The sequence below is a fragment of the Pogona vitticeps genome, chromosome 3, assembly GCF_051106095.1.
Source record: "Pogona vitticeps strain Pit_001003342236 chromosome 3, PviZW2.1, whole genome shotgun sequence".
Classification (NCBI taxonomy): Eukaryota; Metazoa; Chordata; class Lepidosauria; order Squamata; family Agamidae; genus Pogona; species Pogona vitticeps.
Genome location: NC_135785.1, coordinates 24684590 through 24698568, shown reverse-complemented (window position 1 = coordinate 24698568; position 13979 = coordinate 24684590).

Below are 13979 nucleotides of genomic sequence, written 5' to 3'. Positions count from 1 at the left end.
ATTCATCTCAAAAGCTTGCTGTCATGATAAAGTAGGGAGGAGGAAGGACTCATTGACATCCCTGCAGAAAAGCAGGTTGTAAGTGTAACTAGGAAATCAAATCAATAATTAAAATGCCTAGTCAGTCAACATGTTGACCTGAACTGTAAACTGTTAGGGCCATCTCAAAAATCCTGACCTTGTCAGCTTGTCTCTGTGGTGAGGCTGTAGAACATACATACATACATACATACATACATACATACATACATACATACATACATACATACATACATACATACATACATACATACATACATACATACATACATACATACATACATACATATATACATACATACATACATACATACATACATACGTCTGTCTGTCTGTCTGTCTGTCTGTCTGTTTGTTTGTTTGTTTGTTTGTTTGTTTTCCACCACCTTTCTCCTTTAAAAGGATCCAAAGCACCTTTCATCATTAAAAGACAGCATTTAAACCTAAAAACAGCAGTATTTGAGGCTAAAAACATGAAGTATACAAATAATTTTTAAAAGTATCACACAAATACCACACTAAAAGGCAGTAAACAAAAGCAACACCAAAAACACATTCAAAGCAGTAAGGTACAACCATCCATTTAAAAGCCCTACTCAGGCAGCCAGTCACTCAAGGAATCCTTGCCTGAAGAGAAAGGCCTTTGCCTGCTTGTGGAAGGATAGTAAAATTGAGGCCAGCCTGGCCTCCTGTGGGAGGGAGTTCCAAAGTCTAGGAGCAGCAATAGAGAAGGCCCTCTCCTGTGTCCCCACCTGTGAATGTGGTGGGACCGAGAAGAAGGCCTCTCCTGATGATCTTCACCTCATGAACCTTTTAGTTAACAAAACTCTCTAGTTTCTAGTCACTTCATTTGTATTTGGAATACAGATTATTTGAAGACTTGGTTCTGGAAGAGCAGAACAACTGCATTATTCCATCTCCATACATTTCCTGCCAGGATTTGAGCTGTGTTGCCTCAAACCAGCAGGGGTTGCACTGTTTATTTGTCATTAATAATTCTCACCACAATGCATTGATTTCCACATGCCTCTTCCCCAGAGCCTGAGGTAGCAAAGCTCACAGGAGACACTGTGTATGTTTGCTGCAGATGTGCGCCCTTTTTGGCTTCCTGTTTCTACCTCTCTCAGCAACCCAAGTGGCTACTGGGGTGTCCTAATTAGGAAATGATAGTAACCTAACAAGCCCTTCCAGGCATATAAATCATTCAGATCCATGGCACTTATTGTTAGAAGAATCACCTGACTTTAATCCCTTCAATCATTTCACCATTTTGACAGTTGCGCCATTAAACGCTTGGTTCCTGCCAAATCAATCTCCTGCCCTTTGTGATGAGAAAGAGGAGAGATTCTCTGTTTTAGACTGCATAATCTTGTTACTCCAGGGCAAATGAGAGCAGAATTTCCCGCCTGCTCACTTCAGGATCTCAGCCAATGCAGTATTTGGCCTAGAGTCCTTGTTTGTTTGTTTTTATCCCTTTCCAGAATCTCTGTTTTGATTTGATTTTTGATTTTTAAAGAGAGGGGTGGAGAGAGTGAAAGAGTGAGAGATGTTTCCAGGCGATCTTGGATAAAATGAGCTTTTTGTCTTCAAGTAAACCATCACTCTCACTTCCTTGTGAAGCTACAGCGTAGTAGTCAAGCTGTCATAATGTACATTCTTTTTAAAAAAGCCTTCCATGGATGTCAAGTGACCGGCCTTGGTCACTTTCCTAAATCTGGACTCTACATGCAGGCACAACACCTCACAATCTGGAACTCGGCATGACTTTGGTTCCAGAATGAATGAAGCACTCTCCTTTCAGACCTTCTGGCTAATTTGGAAAGAGTTTAGAAAAGTTCCTTTTTAAATGAGAGATCCCAGATTCCCCTCCAGAGAGCATGAACAGAGGCCATACCAGTTGGGGAATTCTGGGCATTACAGTTCAAAAAAGTAACTTTTTGAACTTCTGAATATGGAGCATCATCGATGCTGTGGATAGGACCAGCATTCACAGCTCTGCCCACATGGACTTTATTTGTGCATTCAGGCAACTTCTCGAATGGACTTCGAGATGACATCATTGTGTTACATTGTTTGTACTCCATTTGCTGTCACTTGCAGGGCTGAGCTAATTTGCAACATGATCTATATAGCATTTATTTTATTTATGAGATTTCTACTCTGCCTTTCTGCCAACTAATGAGTTCTAAGGCTGCTAACAATTTAAGAGAACTAATTACTGAAAACATAGAACAGATGAATTAAAGCAAGCAACTTTAAAAGCTATTAAAAACAAATCAATTAAACCAAGCACACAACAAAGCAAAGTAAAAAATCAGCACCCTCTTGGATAGAAAGCCGTTCTACAACAACACAGCCCAATTGGCAAATGCCACCCTGAACAGAAAGATTTTTGTTTGTTGGCAAAAGGACAAGAAGGAGAGAGTCTGCCCAGCTTCCATTAGCAGGGAGTTCCACAGTGCAGGAGGGCCACTGAGAAAGCCATTCACATGACTTCACTAGATGTTACTGCAGACGATTGCAGGACTGCTGGTTGGGAATAGAACAGCTATAATGCCACATGCCAAACAAGCACAAATTAACAAGAAGGCTCTTCTGAAACATTATGTAATTACTATCAGGTACTGTATTTTTCTGTGTATAAGGCGCCCCCCACTTTTCTAACGCAAAATTAAGAAATCTAAATGGGGCTTAGCAAGTGGAGGGGAAAGCAGGGATCAAAGCCCTGCAGGATCACTTTGATCCCTGCTTTCCCCTCCACTTATTTTTGTTCTTTCCTCAGCTTGCTTCCGTGTATAAGACGACCCTCAATTTTTAGTCTAAAAATTTTAGACAAAAGTATAGTCTTATACACAGAAAAATATGGTATTTTTTAAAAATGCCTGCCACTCCTGAACAGTATAAGGAAGAACCCTTGCAAGAAAACAAGACTTGATGCATTCAGAAAGAAAATAACCATCCTATTTCACCTTTGAGTGCACCTATGGGCATACAAAGATGTTATCAGACTTGTCATCAGCGTCTCCATCTTGTTACCCAATAAAAAAAGAGAGATGAAATCTAAAAAACTACTTTATACCACAGATTTTTTTAAAAAAACTTTATTAGATTTTTACCCCACCCTTCTAGTGGCATGCCACTACTTAAAACCTAGAAGTTTACTTAGAAATAAGTCCCACTGGTTTTAATGAGCATCACTCCCACATCTGGAACACACATATGGAAGACACCAGTTATATGCGTAATCTGGGTTCTATCCAGGTAAGATGACAATAATGCACTTTTGTAATAGTGCACAAATTTCCTGATAAGACTGACTGTTCTTTCCCACGCCAGCTCTAAGTGGAGTGAGGCAACCTTCTTAGGTAGTGGCTTTGTGGTGTCATAAAAAGGCATGTACAATGAAGCACATAAGAAAGGTCACTTATACAAACCTGCCCAGTCGAAAATTTTAGAAATCCTTCTACAGGTACCTTGGCCTTCTGAAGTTCACAGAGCCAGACCTATTTATAATGAGGATGAGTGGGGCAGTCACTTTAGGAAACAGATTTGATGTGTTATAAAAGCATAGCAAGTTGTTTACATTTTAATTTGTTATTCTGTATTTATTATGGAAGAAGGAACTGACTGTGGGATATTGTACATCAGGGGTGTCCAACCTTTCACCTTCCCTGCGCCACATTAGAAGAAGAAAATTTGGTTTGGGCCGCACATAAATTTGTTTTGGGCCGCATGGGGGGGCAGCACTAGCCATCCTTCGCAGCCCTGCTCCAAGTGCGTTTATCGGCAGCTGCGATCTCAGACAGCAGAGGCTGCCAGCTTCAACTCTGGTGGCATTATGGGGCCAGGAGGGGGTCCACCCATTGACGGCGACGGCACAATGCAGTCGCACAGCCCCCCTCTCTCCTCCCCTCCTGCTCTTTCCTTCTTTCCCTCTCCCCCCCCCCCCCCCCGTTGTGATGTGCCCCAGCTGCATTCCGGCCGCAAGTGCTGGCAGTGTAACTTGAAACTTTGGAATTTTTTAAAAAATAAAAATTTGCACTGGGCCGCATTATGAGCCGACCTGGGCCGCATGCGGCCCTCGGGCTGCAGGTTGGACAAGCCTGTTCTACATCATGTAGCAAAATAAGTAGGTGGGTTTTAAGTACTGTACTCTGAACCTTGAATGAAGAGAGGTGCAGTTTGCTGACCTGCCCCAGGCACTGAACTATCCTGCTTCAGCCCTGCCTACTCCCACTCTTTCTCTTCAGCGTCCATCTGCAACTTTGTGAGTAATGTACACTTCCAGTGTAATAATAGAGCACCCCATAGACTGTCTGCATTGTGCAGTTTACCCCAGCTCCCTTTGTTACACTCTCTGGATCCTGGAAAAACAGACTACCATAAAGTTGGTTTAAACACTTTTCCCATAAATATTCCTAATAACTGGAATGCTTCAAATCAGCAGAGGGATCACCTCTTTTCTTTTCAGTCTGCCTTGAAAAATGCATTTGCTTTCACAAACTATTGCACAGTATCCTGTAGCCAAATCTGCCACTACTGGGTTTGCCATACATTGCCTGATTTTCTGATAACTGGGCATGGCTTTCTGCTCCCTTCCCGCAGTTCCAGCCGTGTGCAATTTTCAACTAAATGAAAGTTAAACACAAAAACATTTTGGCCACAGGGAATTCAGATTCACAATATGCTTTTAATAACTATTTGTAAAACATTTAGGAATGTCTATGCCAACATGTTTGGGGGAATAGAATTACATTACTATTGTCTTAAGATGTTATTTTAGTATCTAAACTTTATGAATCAGCCCATGTGGTCCAATTATTGGGCTAATCTAGTCAGCAATGATTTACAGTGGATTATAAATAAGGAGCACCTTTATTTAATTTGTCAAATATTTTTTAATAAATTTTTTTGTAGTGACTCTTCCTGTAGCATTCAACAAGCAACTATTTATGCAGTCAATCACATGCAACTCAATGTGGATTTCTCTTTAGAAACATCTGCAATGTTTCATCTTTCAAAATGGGCATATGGTAAACAGCAGAACTATAGATATTAACTGGTGGTTCACATTTTATGTTCAACTGCTTTCTTTGTTCAGAAGAGTGATCTGTGTTGTGTGTCATGGGATCCAGATGTTTACAGATTTCTACTGTGGCAATTCCCGGGATCTCCAAAGAAGAACCATATAACTCCAAGTCTAAGATGACTACCTGCTAGTGTAGGGGTGTTCTTGTTCTGCTTGTGTAGAACAAAGGATGGCAGCCTAAGGAAGGTTGCATTTTGGGGAAAGGGGGGAGATTCCCAAAATCTATTACTGCTGCATTGTAATGAGCATAACTTTTGCTTTTTACCCTGCTGTAAAGGTCCTGGAATCATCTTATATCCAGATAATTATGATGATGATGATTACAGAGAATTAGGTTTTTAGTTAAAACTTTTATATAATACCAGTGGATGTTTTTTTATTATTATTTTGATTGACTGTGTCTGGTATCAATTCTGACATGGTTACCCTTTCCAGGATTTTTTTTAGGGAGAGAGTACTTGGAGGTGGTTGACCATTCCCTGTTTCTGGGGGCATCTTGGAACTGTGCAGCTTGTCCACACAGGCTGGATTTTTTCATAGGATAAACAGTAGAGAATTGATCTCTCAACCTCTGGCTCCACAGCCTGGTACATAACTCACTGAGCTATCCAGACAGCTTATATCCAGATAGCTGAGAGCAATCTGCTTCTTGCCACCACATTTTTCTGCTCAGCTGAGCAACGAAACACCGATTCCACCACCAAAATACAGGAATCAGCAGCATCTGCACTGCAGAGTTTGACATGAGGGGATGATTTCCCATCAAGGTTGCACTTCAGACAATGGAGTCCAGAGAATGGCAACATTTCCTACATCTCAGGAATCATCATTGTGTACCATTTTAAAAACCATCTTGGCTTCTTGTATTGTGTACCAAAATCTGTATGTGATACTCTTTAGTACAGGTGCTCATACATAGCAAATGGAGTACTTCCCCTCCGCAAGGCCAAGCTACGCACAACCAGCCCACTATTGACTGCCTCCTTACTTCTACAGCAGTCAGGGACCTGATTCTGTTCTATTAATAGAACAGTGTGCATGTATGTGCATGAGAGATGAGTGAGTAAATGAATGGGATAAGAATGAAGATGATGCAATATCTGAGTCTAGGTCTGCTTCTTCCCTACCTGTTCCTTCATGTGCATAGATGTGAATTCACACAAGCAAGACAAGAGTGCAATAGCATATTTCCACTTTTGCTAACCAATGACTACTCTTCAGAGACATATTGCCTCTGAAACTCAGGTAATAAATAGCCACTAAGAATAGTACCTATTGATAACCTTATTCTCTATAAATTCATCTAAATTCTGACACCACCCATAAATATATCTGCTTAATTATTTAGGACAGGATTGCTCATATGTCATACTGATGTGTACATGCCCCTATATATATGTTACTTATACTTATTTAATATGTTTATTTAAAGCATTTCAGTCAAATTGGCTCTCAAAACAGCTCACAATAATAGCACCCTTTGCCCATAAACTCATAATCCAGACAAAATGAAACAATAGGAAAAAAAAAGTGATGTGCAGGGTGGGAAAAGCACAATTATAAAATGGATCTAAATCACAATTTACATTGTAAAAAATCAGAATGTTTTGATGATTTTAACTTACAAATCATTTTTTATTTAAATGAATTTGATTTTCAAAAATCATTGATTTTTATCCACTCCGGTGATATAGAATGAAGAAGAGCAAACTCTGGAGGCAGTTCTGAAAGTCAAAAGACTAGTTTAAAAGCAAGAAACAGTTTGTTTCCATTCATATAAGTTGGCATATGCAGGTTTTATGGTCATCTGAATCCTCTCTCACACCCTCATTCCCACTACCCTTTCAAAAGAAAATAAAAAAAAAATGCCAGCCTGTTCAAGATGACAAAGCTTGTAACTGAGGTGGGAGAACAGACCTCCGGTTCCTTAGCAGCTCATGGACATTATCCTCCAAATGGTATCTACACCTCTGCTATGTTGTTATTTATTCATTCATGCAATTTTTATACCGCCCATCTAGCAAACTGCTATTCTGGGTGTACAACAAGAGTAAAAACACAATTATAAAATGAATTATAATATACAAGAGAATAAAAAATGGGGGGGATTATCAATTGGCATGTTACAGATATTAAAACATTATTATTTTAATGTGTTTTACATATTTTTTGTTTCCATACAACAAAATAGGAATCATCTTCCAAAGATGAGGAGGGAACTAGTGATCCAAACCTCTTCTAGGAAACTATTTTATGATCATGGGACTATGTCTTGGACCTTGTTGATGCTCAGATCAAGGCCCTTGCTGAAGATCTTAATACACAAAGATCTCATATGATCTGCAACCCATATTTTATCCTGTAACAAACCCTCAGTGATCCTTTGCCCATAGAGTGACATTGCTTTATGCATTTTCCACTTTGGGTTACTTTCCCACAGATGATGGGAAAGCTTTAAAATGTTTATGGTAATGCCAAGTAGAGTTAACCGTCTGCCCATAATCAGTGTCTTCAATCAGAATTGTTTTGGGAACAGATTTCTTCTTCTTCTTCTTCTTCTTGGCATAACAAGGTGGAAAGTTTGTTGCCGTTCTCGCTTCCAAATTGTATATATGCCACCGGTGGCTCCAGATGTGGAGGAAGCAGATTTTGAAAAATCATCATGAAAGGCGCCTTCCTATAACAATTTGTTCATCATCTTCGTCAGAATGTAAGCATGCTGAGTTTCTTCCCCTATTGAAACTGGCAGTTATTTAAGTTTGGTCTGCAGAAAGCATAGAAACTGTTCGGTCAACTCACAAAACCTCTAGATGGAAACGTAGATTAGATTTCCATGAAAATGTCTGCTTACTTTTCTAAGATAATAAGGTAACAGTCCAGAAACATTCCAATTTACACAACATTATGCACTGGCCCTTTTGTCTGTCATGCATTAAGGCAGTATTACTTGATCTTCTAGGATCATGAAAGCCAGAGTAGTTTCAAGTTAGGCTGGGACTAGCAAGGATGTGGTTCAGATCTTTGTCTAGCATTGAAACACAGTGGTTCATTTTTGGCCAGTTGCTGTTTTAGACCTACCTCATAAGGTTGTGTTGTATTTGATAAAATAGCAAGCAGTGGACCTTTTATTGTACTACTCTGAGCTCATTGGAGAGAAAATAGGAAGATAATAATAACATCAAATGAAGGTTGTATTTCGCAGCATACTTAGTAATACATTTCCCTCCTCTCAAATTGTATGTGACTCTTTGTGTTGCAATCTTAAAACAATACCTAGATGCATTTCAGTGGTGGCGGAGAATTTTTTACAATTATGTCCCACGTCAAGTCAACATGATGTCATGGATCTGGTCTGGTTTTGTTTTTAAAATGCTGCATATCACTAGTATGCAGTATGATAGTCCTACATAGGATAGTCCTAAACAGAGTCCAAATCAGAACACAGAAAAGTTACCTTTTTTAGAATGTTTATCCCTTGGACTGCAGCTCTCCAAGTGACCATGAGTGAGTCTGGGAGTTGTAGTTCAAAAGATAACTTTTTGAAGCTCTGATCCCAACATACTCCGTACCTTATAGTGGCTTTACTTCTACTTTACTAAGCTGAGAAGCAAGCTAGAAAGGTGGAATGGAATGGGAAGCCTGCATGCTCAACTCCATGGCAGGGAACAGGCACATGAAGGCATGCCGTGCTGTCTTCTGGTGTGATCAATGTGTGGATGGGAGACACTTTGGACCCTTTCAAATTCCATCTTGAGATTTATAGGTGCAAGAAAGTTATACACAAAAGGCTTTCCGCCCCAGTTGTGCCACCTGTAACTATATTTTCTCTCTGGACACACAATTCTTTCCAAGCAAAATCAGACTTGCAGATGAAGCTCTTGTTTGCCTTCCAGTAACCAATTACACAGCAAAAGCTAGCTCATCTGCAAAACGGGCAGCGAGGAAATTTCAAGCTTAGTGGATTAAATGTCTTTTATTGTTCTAGGGAACTTCGCTTCTAATGATGTACTAACGTTTGCAAGTCCAAATGTGCCTTGAAGGAATTATGAGATGGATAGAAAAACACCGGGAAATAAGTGTTTCCTTTAATTTGCACTGTCATCACCAAAATAATATTATTCTTGCCTCGCCTGGTAAACATATTGGCTCTGTAGGTATTAACCATCAATACCGAAAATCAACAAAATTTTCAAACTATTTTTTAACGGCCTTATACTGTGGAAATTGCTTTGGAGCAATGAATAATAAAAAATTGAAACTCCAGCTGCAAAAAGTCAAAAAAAAGAAGATGAATGGTAAGTGTCTAGACAGCACCTTTAGCAAACTGCTTAAGATATATGTTAATATGTAAAGTGTGCTTACACCACCTTTCATCCATAAAGGGGATGGTCCTCTTTGTGGCCCAGAGATAATGAGATTTTCCATTCTTTGCACCTCCTAAATCTCATAGCACCTGCCTGAATTCCTGGTCAAAAAAAAAAAGAGGGGAAGGTTAAAGTTATTCTCCCCCCTCAATTTTGCTTCTTTTGTACTGGTATGTTTTTGTTGCTGCTGTTGTTGCTGCAATAGTAGGTAAAGGGCACAGAAAACTAATTCATAATTTCCTAGATGCCAAACACTCACCATTGGTTAATATAATTAACTATGGGGTACTCCGATGATTTACATCTGAATGACAGAAGAGAGGGCTTTACTCTAAGCAAATGACATGTCAGGATCATCACACATTTGAGTCTGACCAGAATTTTTATCCATCCCTCATTAAATGACTACACTCTGTGACTTTATAAGCGCTGGAAGTCAAGGCAGATCATTGCTGACTGACAATTCTGGATTGCAGAAGATGATAGGTTACTAACAGATGACTCAAGTTGAATAAGACTGACAAATTAGTCCTTTTGCTGCTGGTGGTGGTGGTGATAGTGGCACCCGTTTTATAATATGATCATTCTACCACACATATACACAGGTCAATTTAGCTTCTTGGCTACAACTGTGTAATTCAGCTTAAATTTGCAGTACACTTTTTAAAAAAAAAATCATTCAGTCTGTTCATTCATTCAATTTATATATAGCCTGCTTTTCTCTTAACGCAGCAGCTCAGTAAATAACTTGTTCCACAACTGGCAAAACTGGAGAGAAATTGTGTCAGGAACCTAAGTTTGAAGCTACATATCACATATAACATGAGGATGCTTCTAACAACTGCACCCCGTTTTTAAGGGTCATGATTACTCTTTCCCCTGTTCATCTTCTTAGTTGCAGCTGACAGAGGTATGACATAACATCACAACACAACAAAGGATAGAATTTTAACACACAAACCTGGCCCATGGTCTCAGCAGAAGGAAACATCATCCAGAAATTCTGGGGTGAGATAACCCCCTAATCAGACCACTGACTGTTATAAGTGAGTTTATATTTTTATATATAATCCTATTTAACATACAATGGGCAAAATACTAGTGGCATAGAGTTATGATCTGTAAACAGTGGTCTTAATTGACTAGATAGGCAGGATATAAATAAAATAAATAATAAATAATAAAAATAATAATAATTTGGCACAAAAAATAATTAATTTAAATTAATGGAAAGCTTCCTATTCCCCTCGTTCAGGTTTTGAATCTCCCTAGGGCCCTCTTTTTCCTTGGGGAAGCCTTTGGGAGCATCAGGTTTTGGGGGAGAGTCTTTACTAGTCAAATATCACAGCTGGATTGCGGCCACTGTGGGGTTGCTACCAGTGATCCAGCAGTTATTTCTGACTTTTAAAAGCTCCTTCCCCCATCCCAAGGCTCCTAAAAGCTTCCTTAGGGTAAAAAAAAAAAAAAAAAAAAAAGGAGTCCTAGGGAGACTGGGAACATGAAAGTTGGGGATAGGAAGCTTTCAATTGGTTTGAAATAATTATTTCTGGTGCCAGATCCAGTTTACATTAACATAACTGTATGCCATCAAGATTTTGCCCAGGGTTTAGTTCCAACCTAAACATGGTAACCCAAAGGTAGCGGAAAAAGAGGAAGATCTTACATGAGATGGATTGACTTCATAAATGGAAGCAGTAAAAAAAGTAGTGTTAATTTTTGGAAGTCATTAATTTGTAAGGTAGCCATAATTTGGAAGCATCTTGACAACTGATTGTAGAAGATGTTTCTTATTTAGTGAACACAGGGTACTTTGGCACATTTATGGCTACAAAGATATTCTAATATGATAATGATGGCACTAATTCAGAGACAAGATTCTAGCAAAAGGCAGGGTCTTTTGAGGGGTTGCATTTTTTCTTCAACGTTAAAAATATGTAACCTTGTTCTGCGTATTTCCCTGAAAAATATAGGTGTTGCTGTTGTCTGCTCACATACACAAAGGTTTGCATAGTGTGCACTTGTTTATTGTACAAAAACAAATTACAAATAGCTAAATGCAAGATGGGGCATGGTGGCGCTGTGGGCTAAACCGCAGAAGCCTGTGCTGCAGGGTCAGAAGACCAGCAGTCGTAAGATCGAATCCACGCGATGGAGTGAGTGCCTGGCTCTTGTCCCAGCTCCCGCCAACCTAGCGGTTCGAAAGCATGCAAATGCGAGTAGATCAATAGGGACCACCTCAGTGGGAAGGTAACAGTGTTCTGTGTCTAAGTCGCACTGGCCATGTGACCACAGAAGATTGTCTTCGGACAAAACGCTGGCTCTATGGCTTGGAAACGGAGATGAGCATCGGCCCCTAGAGTCGAACACAACTGGACAAAAATTGTCAAGGGGAACCTTTACCACCTTTAAATGCAAGATAGATACATGAAGAAAAAGAAGAGTCTTTCACTGTTTAAGAGAATATTACCTCTTTTGACCATGTGGTAATTCAGGCAGAGATACTACAGAAAGTCTTCATATTGGATTGTGCCACTACTCTCGACTCCAGCACTGGTGTGCCTTAAACATCCCTCTGCCCTGTGCCTGAGGAGTTAATGGTGTGGCATAATCACCAATCACAAAGAATGTCTCTTTAGCCCAGAGATGGATAAACTGTGGCCTTCCAAATAATATTGGACTATCATCATTCCCAAAGTCCCTGACTACTAGACATGTTTTCTGGACATTATGGCAATTGCAGTCCATTGGTGTCTGGAAAACCACAGGTCCCTTTCTCTTGCTTTACCCTGTGGCAGAACTAATGAGCTCATATTGTGATATCCAAAATAGTGTCAACCATTTTTCCAACCTGCCCATTCTCAAAATAAACAGCACCACCTTTTCAACAAACCATTTGCTTTGCTTCAATGAAAATTTCCTTCCCCATGAGCAAGGATCCAACCGTATCCTTTTTATCCCTCGTCGTTTCAGCAGCCGCTACATCTCTGTCACATTTTGTAAATCAGAAATAAATTTAAAAAATCAATAATCACAGAAGCGAGTTGACACGGGCCGAGGCAGACAAAGTGATGGTGATGTAGGCTGGACAAGCTTTACCGGAATTGGCCTTTCAGCAGCCTTTTGCCTTTCACTTCTCAGTACAATACAATCAGATAAGAGACATGATCTGGGACCATCTCCATCAATATCAGGCAGCAGAATGGTCTATGAGGCAGTGGAATGTCCTGAACATCAGCAGAATTACTTATTTATTCCTGCTTCCAAACACTTACACCTTAGTGGTTTTGGACTACAGTTCTGGGAGTTGCGGTCCAAAAAAGGTAACATTTTGAAGCTCAGACCCATCCTGTTGTTCCCTAATATTTATGGGGCACAAATTTAACTGCTTCTTTTAGCCCATTGTGTAACATCCTTTTAGGTTTATTTTACAGTGTGATTACTTTATCATATCAAGGTCATAGCTGAAAACCATTTGCTACCACTTACTGTTTCTCCAAGCAGCTGTGATGCATCTTCTTTCTTTTTTTCTAATGTGCAACGCCATAGATCAACGACAATAGGGGAGGGCAGCACCATCAGTGTTTATGTTGTTTTACAGCATGGGGCAGAGGGAACCATATCAAGGTGATGGGCTGGATCCCACCATCAGTACCACAATCTTCTACAGCAATGGTTCCAAACCTTGGGTCCCTTGGGGTTCTTGGACTGCAACTCCCAGAAAGTTTCACCACCAGCTGTGCTAGCCAGGATTTTTGGGAGTTGTAGTCCAAGAACATCTGGGGACCCAAGGTTGGGAAGCACTTTTCTACAAGCTATATGGTATCTGGAGGTGTGCTATGTACCATGTGCCTGCTGGTTTCATTAGGACCCAGGCTGAAGCTTCAGCACATCAGCTGGGAAACTAGCTTTGATGCACATCTCTCTTCTCTCCATTAGAAGAAGAGGAAGGAGCAAAGTGTTCCTCTGGCTGGAAGTTGATGGCTTCACTCATCTTCCACCTTGCTCCATCCATGCCAAAGAACTAAGAAGAAAGAGAAAAGAAACAGAGACGGGGATAAACAGAAAAAACAGGGCTTAAAGAAATCACTTTTGGAGACTACCATGGCTAGCATCCCACAGTTTACGTAACTACTGGCTATGCAAGCAATGAGATTCTAGGCATTTCAAAGGTAACTTTTTGGATCTCTGAGAAAACAATCATGTGTCACTTCAGTTGTACACACTTGGCTCATTTGCACAGTGACAGAGGGACCAAAGTCTATTCTAAAGGCTTTGTGGAAATTACGGGTTTTGAGGAGAGCAATGTCAAAAGTGTCTCTACAGAAGGATTCTAGTGGCAAGGATAAGGCTCAGCAGGGCTGGTTCAAGATGTTCTGCTTTCCCAGGGTGGAGTGGCAAATGGCACTCCTCATCCACCTAAGTCAAGATATATAAAAATAAGCGAAGCCAGCTAAATTATTTTGACCCATGAGACAGACAACACACAA